The sequence below is a fragment of the Elaeis guineensis genome, chromosome 3 (genome assembly GCF_000442705.2).
Source record: "Elaeis guineensis isolate ETL-2024a chromosome 3, EG11, whole genome shotgun sequence".
NCBI lineage: Eukaryota > Viridiplantae > Streptophyta > Magnoliopsida > Arecales > Arecaceae > Elaeis > Elaeis guineensis.
In genome coordinates this window covers 61828890-61840001 of record NC_025995.2, presented here as the reverse complement: position 1 = coordinate 61840001, position 11112 = coordinate 61828890, and positions in this window count along the sequence as shown.

Below are 11112 nucleotides of genomic sequence, written 5' to 3'. Positions count from 1 at the left end.
GAGTTGGGCACCCCTTGTCTTGCCTTGTTTGGATAATTCTTGACTAGGTATTTGACCTAGATAAAGACTCTTCATATCTCTTTATTTAAAATGAATTTCTTCATAAAATTTTTGTAAAACATAAGGCATTGAGAGACCTTTGGGACATCCAAAAATCAAGAGAAAGAGTCTTAGAGCATGGAGATCTAATAGACACAAAACTAGGTGTCTGGGTTAGAGCAAAGAGAAGAAGAAGAGGGTCTTTTTCTAGAGTTGCTGGGTTCATCCCTTCCCTTCCTCCATCTATAAGTTTTCTAAGAGTATCTCATCTAAAACTTTTTCTCTTACTTCTCATCTTTGAAAAAGTCTAAATCAAGAAGAACGGGGTATCTGATCGACCATCAAAGAAGGATCAGCGCAGTACTAGCATACTGTGTTGATTTTCTGGATCAGAATTTCTGATCGTGATTCGTGAGCTCGTGTGGATGACTCCTAGAGGTTAGATGCATGTGCAGCTCGCAACATCATCCTCAAGCCCAGATCAGCAAAGTTAGAACATCTAACTTGCAAGGTAATAGATCTGATCTATTATATTTTACATACATTAGATGTAGTATAGAAATATGTTGACATGATCAATATGTAGTTCTTGCTTTTTATATTTAATTTTTAATTTAATATCATGTAATAATTATGTAATAGGATCCTAGATCTAGAGATTTTTTGATTTTATGAGATAAATTTTTTTTGATTTATTTTACTCTTCCACTGCCTGATCTTGAAAAAGTTTCAAGATCTAACCCTGAAACCCTAGATCTGGTTCTTTCAATTGGTATCAGAGCCTAGGTTGTTTATTACATGATTATTTATACATACTTAGATTATTTTTTAGATTAGATCTAATTTATATTCTAATTATTAAATCTGAAATTAAAATTTTTAGATCAATCACAAACTGTAGGTTGTCCTGCTGTAAGGTTTACCTCTTACAGTGCAACAGTTGTCCTAGTTCATGTAGATCTATCTTTAATCATAAATTTATTAGATGTGATCTAGATTAAATTTATGATTTATTAAATTTAAAATATATTTAAATCTAAAATAAAATCTCTTTGTTAATAATTTCCATACAAAGAACCATCATATATTTGTTTGAAAAATTTGTGCAGTTTAAAGTTGAAATTATTTCAATTACATGAACCTGTTTAGATTAGATCTAAAGTAGTTTCATGCTTATTTCACTTGTATTTTGATTATGAATTAAAGATGCAACTTAGTTGGTAGAATATGTTGTAAAAATATTTTATAAACATGAAAATTATTTTTGAAAAGCCGACCCCCAACTCTCAGCCCAAAACTTAATTGAGAATTAAGAAGTTGTTTGATTAGGTTCTAGGATTGTGAATTGAAGAACCTAAGACATAAATCATAACACATTGGGTTAATGGATTAGTGGAAATTAGGTCCATTAATTGGGTTAGATCTAAGGTTAGGTTAAAGATGGACTTAATTAGAGAATTGACTAAATCTAATTATTTGTTGTCTTAGATTAGAGCAAGGATTCTCTAGATCAATTACAATAGTTGTAGTTAGTCAAATCCATGTCTTTAATGAGAACCAAATGGACTTGATTCTTGGCTAAATGGTCTAGCACGAACTGTTAGATTGATCTAATCGAAACTAATTAAACCAGTTGGTGTCTAAGATAAACTAGACTGGTGGTTTTTAATTGGCAGCCCGCTTACCTGGCCATTTCTGATGGTGTCTAAGGCAAGCTTTGACAGACCCTCCCACCGATCGAACTTACCTGGCCTCTTGATGAAATTATATTTTGATCAGATCACTTGACTATTCGAGCTGATCCATGTCAGCTAGGTAAATCAGTGTGACTGATTTAGGTGCTCCTAGACCAGCCCTTTTGATGGTCTCCCTTAAGTTGACTTGGTGAAGCCAGTGGGAGGATCATGATAAGCTGGTTCATCTGACCTCCTCCTCTAAATCAATTAAATTCTCTAAAATTATTAGATCCTTAAAATAAAATAGTTATGATGATAACTAGATCATAGCCTCCCATTAAGTAGATGATAATGGGTCAATCAGTTGGATAATCATTGGAGGCCCAAAGGCCTGGTGCTTATCGGCTGATGGAATTGTCATTCATAATATGATTTCTTGACTGCATCTTTCTAAATGGAGTTTAGGTTAGCCAACCAAAGTTGGGCCTAATCATTCATTGGCTAGATGGGCCAAGTATGGTCATGTTAATGGTTGGACCTAACTAGATTTTTTCAGTGGAGGCCAAAGCCTACAGATTAGGGACTAGGATAAAATTTAAATTACTAAAAATTATTTAGAGAAATAATTGGTTATGAACCTATCCTTAGATGTACATGGGTTGGCCAACCAAAGTTGGGCTTGTATGTAGTCTAAGTGAAATCTAGTACCCACTAAGGAATTAGGGTAATTCCTCAAATTGGAGGTGGAGGCTACCAATTCGAATAAAATAGTGAGAGAAATCTTTTGATTAAAGTCTAAATCTTTAGATTTAATGAATCAATTACTAATTAGGTTATGGTTTTCCTTTGTGCAGATATAGCCACTTTTCTATCACTCCGATCATTGTTGGACAATGAAATTTTGATGGGACCCAACTTCGGTAGCTAGTATCGAAAGTTGAAGATAGTCTTGGAGCATGAACGGATCCTATATGTGATAATAGATCCTGCACCTGAGGAGCTAGCTGCCAATGCACGTGGAACAGTCAGAGACACTTATCAAAAGTAGCTCAGTGATCGGACCATGGTGTGCTGCATCATGCTGGCTGCCATGAGCAATGAGTTCAGTCACAGATTTGAGATGGCTCAGCCAAAGGACATGCTTCAAGTGTTGGAGGATGCCTTTGGCACACTTGATGATGTGGAGAGGCACAAGACAAGTTGTGCCATCTTCAACGCCAAAATACAGGATGGTGCCTCTATTACTGATCATGTATTATACATGATCGAGCTGATGAAGTGTTTGAGCAAGCTCGGCTTTCCCTTGCATGAGCAGCTTGGGAAAGATGCAATATCGAACTCGCTGCCCAAGTTTTATCTCCCATTTCTCACTCATTATAGAATGATAAAGTCTGAAGTAAACTACCACGGGTTACTGTGGTTGCTTTAGAACTTTGAGAAGGATCACCAACTCCACAAGGAGTCGGTGAACTTAGTGGAAGGTTCGTCTTCTGATTCTCGACCCTTTGAGAAAGAAAAGAAGAACAAAAAGAAGAAAGTGAAGAAGGTGCAAGTTCAGGCTGGGACATCAGTGCAGGGCCAGATCAGAAAGTTCAAACATGATAAGAGTCAAGCTGAATGCTTCTTTTGCAAGAAGTGGGGGTACTGGAAGAGGAACTATCCTCAGTACATTGCCTCCCTGGATCCGAACAAGCAGAGAAAGAAGCAAGCTATTGCTGGGCAAGGTATTTATATGATAACTCCTTACAATTTCTCTATTTGTGATATAACTGATTGGGTATTGGATACCGGTAGCCCTTACCGTATTTGCAATTCATTGCAGGGGTTGCAGGTCAGTAGGAGATTCGAGCAAGGCGAGAGGTTCCTGAATGTTGAAGATAGAAGACCAGTTTCAGTTCTAGCATTAGGAATCTTGAAATTTGTATTTGAGTCCCATACCGTTGTTCTTAATGATTGTCATTTCTGTCCCAGTTTCTTTTTAAATATTATTTCTGTAGGCCTTCTAGCCAAAAATAATTATGAAATTTCAATAAATAAATAAGTTTGTAATATCATTATGAATGGTGTTACTATTTTTTGTGGATATTTGAACAATGGTGTGTATATGTTATTATAATCTGTTAACGTAGTCTATGCTATTGGCAAGCACCCTAGATTAGATAGTGTATCAGATATCTACTTATGGCATTGTAGGCTAGGTCATATAAACAAGAACAGGATAAACAGGTTGACTCAAGAGAAAATCTTCGAAGTCAGTGATTGTGAATCACTTCCAACCTGTGAGTCTTGTCTTCTTGGTAAAATGATCAAGTCACCTTTTACTGAAAAAGGTGAGAGAGCTACTGATCTCTTGGGCTTAGTACATACTGATGTATGTGGGCCCATGAGCACAAGTGCTAGAGGTGGATATTTCTACTTCATCACTTTCACGGATGATCAATCCAGATATGGATATGTCTATATGATGAAACATAAGTCAGATTCATTTGAAATATTCAAACGATTTCGAAGTGAAATAAAAAAATAAACTGAGAAGAGTATTAAGACTCTTCGGTCTAATCAAAGAGGAAAATACCTTTCTGGTGAGTTTCTCACATATCTAGGAGAGAATGGGATTCTCTCCCAATGGACTCCTCCAAAAATACCACAGCATAATGGTATGTCTAAAAGGAGAAATCAGACTCTGTTAGACATGGTCCGATCCATGATTGATTTTGCCAGCTTGCCAATATCTTTCTAAGGATATACACTCAAATCAGCTTGTTATCTGTTAAATAAGGTTCCAAGTAAGTCTGTAATTAAGACTCCATTTGAGATATGGATAGGGCGTAAGCCAGCACTTTCACACCTTAGGATTTGGAGGTGCCCGATCTATGTCAAATAGTTAGTTACAGATAAACTTGGACCTAAGTCTGACAAATGCACATTCATAGGGTACCCCAAAGAGACCAAAGGATATTTTTTCTACTATGCTGATGAATAAAAGGTGTTCGTCAGCCTTAAGGCAATCTTTTTAGAAAAGGAGTTCCTTGGTGAAGGAACCATTGCCTCTAAAGTTGAACTTGATGAAGTTCAACAGGTAAAAAGACCGACACCAATAGCTGAACCTGAGTCGGATTTGATTAGATCAGATCTGGAGCCCAATGTACCTGCATCATTAAGGTGATATGGTATAGTACTGCATCAGTTGGACAGATACTATGGTTTCTTGATTCAGGACGGTGATTCCATCAAACTCGATGAGAATGATGAGGATCCGTCACCTATATGGATGCAATGTAGAGACCTGATTTCGAGAAATAGCTTGAAGCCATGCAATCCGAAATAGAGTCCATGAAAGTCAATGATGTATGGACATTAGTTGACCCACCTGAAAGGGTTAAACCCATTGGGTGTAAATCGGTCTTCAAAAGGAAGAGGGGCGCAAATGGAAAGGTGGAGACCTATAAAGCCCATCTAGTTGCCAAGGGGTATCGTCAACATTATGGTATTGACTATGATGAGACGTTCTCCCCTATGGCAATACTCAAATTTATTCAGATAATGCTTGTAATAGCTGCCCATTTGGATTATGAGATCTGGCAGATGGATGTAAAAATAGCTTTCCTGAATGGAGAGCTGATCGAAGAGGTGTATATAATACAACCTAAGGGGTTTACATCCACAGATGAGTCCAAGGTGTGCAAGCTTCAGAGATCCATTTATTGATTGAAGCAAGTTTCTCGGAGTTGGAACATGCATTTTTATAAGGTGATCAAAATGTATGGCTTCATTAAAAAAGGAGAAGAGCCCTGCATCTATAAATGGGCAAATGGTCCAGTTGTGGTATTTCTTATCTTGTACGTGGATGACATTCTCTTAATCGAGAATGATATCTCCACACTACAGGGAACAAAAGTTTGGTTGTCATCATAGTTCTCCATGAAGGACTTGGGTGAAGCATCCTGCATCCTAGGGATAAAGATCTATAGGGATAGATCTAAAAGGATGCTTGGGTTATCCCAGTCCACGTACATAAACACTGTACTGAAGAGGTTCAGCATGGAGAATTTCAAGAAGGGCTATCTACCGATAGGCCATGAAATTTCTCTCTCTAAGAAGGATTGTCCAACAACTCTTGAAGAAAGAGAGCGTATGAGTAGAGTCCCATATGCTTCGATCGTGGGATCTATCATATACGCCATGACATGTACAAGGCCAGATGTGGAATACTCACTAGGAGTAGTGAGTAGATACCAATCTGATCATGGTAAAAATCACTGAAAAGTGGTTAAAGCCATCCTTAAGTATTTGAAAAATACTAAGAACCAATGGTTGGTTTATGGCAAGTCAGATCTGAAACTTGTGGGGTTCACAGACTCCAGCTTTCAATCTGACCATGATGACAGTAGAAGCATGTCGGATTATATCTTTACTCTGAATGGTGGAGCCATTTGCTAGAAGAGTTCCAAGCAGTATACTGTGGCAGACTCTATTTATGAGGTAGAGTACATCACAGCATCGGATGCCATGAAGGAAGCTATGTGGCTGAGAAAATTCATCACCGAGCTCGGAGTAGCACCCTCCCTCGATGGTCCGGTCCTGCTGTACTGCGACAGCACTGGTGCCATAGCTCAGGCGAAGGAACCCAAAGCACACCAGTGGATGAAGCACATTTTGCGCCGCTTCCATCTGGTCCGAAAGATCGTGGATTGAGGTGACGTCGACCTTCAGAAGATCAATGAAAAGGAGAACCTGGCCGACCCCTTCACTAAAGCCCTGATGATAAAGGAGTTCGGCAACCACAATTCAAAGATGGATATTAGATACTATGCCGAGTGGCTTTAGGACAAGTGGGAGTTGTTGAAAAATATGTCTCAAAAGCCAATCATCAACCTGTTGATGGTTGAGCAATCTTGTATTGTAATTGATTTGTTAATAAATAAAATATATTTTTGATATTTTTATCATAAATTTTTATCTTCTAATGAACTCTATTGTTGTGATGAAGTCTTTAGGACTATTTATGTTCGATAAAGAGAAGATTTATCGATTAGTCCTTAAAACTGTTCACGACCAAATGATGGGCTGTTAATAAGGATGACAGCTTCTATCGAGCATAGATCGCTGTAGGTCATATGGATTGATTATCCTCTTAACCAAAGAATGTGGAGACACTGGTAGGGCATACAAGTGAGATATAAGCGTACATCATCATTGAACATGACTAACTCCAAAGCATTCTACTGTCGAGAATATCTCTGATGAGATATAGGTATAAATATCCCTTAGACCTGAGATCGCCTCAATGACTTGCAAGCAACTCACTATGCTTTGGTACTGGACTAACTGAATTTCTAATTCAATGATGGAAGACTTCTGGGCACAGTCAAGTACTTGCAAAGTCAGAGTGTGATCAAGATAGGATTGACCACTCTAAGAGTTAGATAAGAATGAGTTGCTGTATTTCAATTTAGCAAAATCTTGGCCAGGATAATCCATCAGATGGATTTGATATTTTGAAATACAATGTGGACAACCTGATCAGAGTTGACAGTTAAACTCTGAGGTGTCCTATGAATATTTTGATCAAGAAGATGAATTATATGGAAACTATATCTGCATGGGTTCTAAGGATATTGTTCTACACATTCGACCTATCCGACCGTCGGATATCATTGCCAGATGGTCACTTCGATTGGTATAAAAATTTATTTCTATACTACCAGCTTAGGTTCGGACCTATGAGGTCACACCCATTAGAGTTTATGATCCGATTGGATGGTTGATCAACGATTAAGAATCATTCTAGGGTTAAACGATCAATACGATTGACATTTAACCTAGTGCAAATGTTACAGGAGGATCGATTAGCAATTTGATTGCTAATTGACTTAATTTAATTAAGTCAAAGGGTTGAGATTAAGTCTAATTAAATATAATTTAATTAGATTTAGTTTGGGCTTGATTGGATCAGGTCCAATCGATTTATTGGATAAGCCAAGTGCAAGGAAAAACTAGTCTTAGTTCAAATAGGACTTGGATCAACCTAATTTCTAATTTGATTAGAAAATTAAACTAGATTTAAATATAATTTAATATGATTAAATTAGGCTCTTAATTGGGTTAAGATTTATTTTAATTAGGTTGATTTAATTTTGATTTGATTTAGTTTGAGAAACTAAATTTGAACAAGTCAAAGATTGAATCCTAGTAAGACTAGGATTCCACCTTGCGCCACCTTAGCCCCCCACGCCCACTCTCTCTTATCCCACATCTACTCTCTCTTATTTTGTGTGATAAAATCCTCTCTCCCTAGTCTTCACGCATGCCCAAAACTCTTCTCTCTTTCTCTCTTACATGGAATGTGGTTGTGGATCAAGTCAAAGTAAGAATCAGTTTGGATTTCAAATTCTATGAGATAGAGTTTTAGGAAACCAAAACTCTTTCTTTATGGCACTGATTTTACTCAATTTTTTTTTGAGATTTTTATGACTTTTATGGCACATAATATGCATCCTTTGCTGGTGGTCCACAGCAGAAAAAGAAGGAGGGGACACCCAAGAGTTGGGCACCCCTTGTCTTCCCTTGTTTGGATAATCCTTGACTAGGTATTTGACCTAGACAAGGACTCTTCATATCTCTCTATTTAAAATGAATTTCTTCATGAAAGTTTTGTGAAACATATAGAATTGAGAAATCTTTGGGGTGTCCAAAAATTTAGGAGAAAGAGTCTTGGGGCATGGAGATCTAATAGACACAAAACTAGGTGTCTGGGTTAGAGCAAAGAGAAGAATAAGAGGGTCTTCTTCTAGAGTTGCTGGGTTCATTTCTTTCCTTCCTCCATCTGTAAGTTTTCTGAGAGTGTCTCATCTAAAACTCCTTCTCCTACTTCTCATCTTTGGAAGAGTCTAAATCAAGAAGAAGGAGGCATCTGATCGACCATCGAAGAAGGATCAGCGCAGTACTAGCATACCGTGCTGATTTTTTGGACTAGAACTTCTGATCGTGATTTGTGGGCTCGTGTGGATGACTCCTAGAGGTCGGATATGTGTGCAGCTCACAACATCATCTGTAAGTCTGGATCAACAAAGTTAGAACATCTAACTTGCAAGGTAATAGATCTGATCTATTATATTTTACATACATTAGATGTAGTATAGAAATATGTTGATATAATCAACATGTAGTTCTTATTTTTTATATTTTAATTTTTGATTTAATATCATGTAATAATCATGTAATAGGATCCTAGATCTAGAGATTCTCTAATTTTATGAAATATAATTTTGATTTATTTTAGTCTTTCGCTGTCTGATCTTGAAAAAGTTTCAAGATCTAACCCTAAAACCTTAGATCTGGTTCCTTCATATCGTTGATGATTAATTTTTAAAATACTTTTGATCAATAGATCATCATGAGGATGGTGATTGATCTAATAAGATTAATACACGGATTACTTTCTTTTGGATAGATGAGTTTCGAGTCTACAGTGTGGGGATACTGGAACGAGTGTGCATGTGGTTGTTAGAGAACAAAGATACTGAGCATAACCAACATGAGAAGTCACTTGGATATCTACTCACTCGTTAATGACTTTTTTGATGCTGTAGTGGTATGACTGGTTCTTGTTGGATGTATATCCTAGAACCCAATATGGCTGACACATTGTAATAATTTTAGGATATAATTTTATACTTAAAATATTAATTTGATTAATAAAAAGATAATTTTTTTTTATTTAAGTCTGATGTGTCCTTGAATCGTCCATGAAATTAATACTTATGATACATGTTCTCAAAGTATTGAGAATTAGAGGCATGTATAATTAATTTTTAAATTACTTTTGATCATAGTATCATTATGAGGATGGTGATTGATTCGAATAGACCAACACATAGATCACTTTCTTAGGGATAGATGAGTCTCTGATCTATAGTGTAGAGATACTAAGTAATAAATATAGATAGTTGTTAGAGAAAAATTAGTACTGAGTATGACCATGCGAGAGATCACATGGATTTCTACTCGATTATCAGTAATCATCTCGAGCTGTAGTTATGTGAATGGTCTTTTATCCTACGATGGTGTAGTTGCTTATAGTGAGGCTACTGAAGTTTGACTGACATATCGACATGGATACTTTAAGTTTTTATAGTGGATGTTGGTGATAGTTGATTCACTGTAGGAGTAGGATGTGTATCTAGATGAAATCTATTGATCTTGATAGAAAGAAGTAGTTCAATAAGATTTGAGAAGCTAAGTCCGTAAGTTTGTAGCCACACAGCAGTGTGATTGATGAAAAATTTTTTTTATGAGAATTACAATTGGACTTGAGCTAATCAAATCTATCATATGACTGATGATTAAGTTTAACAATTTATCTATGATTTGCCATCGAGTCAAAACTCATGATAGAGAGACTGAATCATACAAAAACTATACCTTGAGGTTTGTTATTCAGTTCTACTGGGTTGCCACGATATACTGCTAGGTGTCACTGGTGAATTATGAGAGCTCATTAGGATTGTTCTGGATTGACTATCTTTGTTAAGTTAGAGTGAAATCATTCCGATCCATTGAAAAGAGTTTCAATGATATCATGATAAAAATTATGATATATCTCACTACCAGACATAATTGAATCCATGAGGTCACATAAACAAGAAAACTAATCTGGATTGACCAATTAGACTTAAGAAGTCCTAATTAGATTAGGATTTAGAGAAATTCCATTCAATTTAAGAAAGCCTTGCTAGCACATGGTTAAACCCAATTCCTCTTTAAACTTAGATTGCTTATTGATAAGGATTAAATTAGATTAAGTTACATATATTAAATCTAATTTAAATTGGATTTGGAATTGGATTTATGGAGCTCACTTGTTGGGTGCCAACATGCTTTAGATCAAGCCTTTATTGTGCCATTTAATTTGATTAAATTGGGTTCACAACATGTGGAAGAATTAGAGGGACCACACCTCCAAAAATCTAATTTTGGAGCATGGGCTATTGGATAGCATAAGAGGGGTGCATGCTCATCTCCTTATGGCATGAGAAATCCTAGAGGGTCAATAGTTGGTGCCTCATCCCCTTTCCTTGTGAGATAAGGACTAATTAATAGGTTTAAGACTTTAAAAGAGGGAGCCCTAATGCGATTAGAAATCTTCTTTAAATAAAGATTGGAGTTTGGTTCCGACTCCAATTCAAGGCCTATTCAAAGGGACCTCCTCTTAGCCTTATGTGATAATAACCAAGCTTCAAAACAACCCCTCCAAGTTTCCTTATCTCCCTTCTCTCTCTCTTTTCTTCCAATGCCCAAGGGTGTGACACCCAAAGGCTCTACATGCCCAAGGTGTTAGGCAATCCTTCTTCTCCATGCCACATCCTTTGGTGGCTAGTTGTGTTGGAAAATGTAT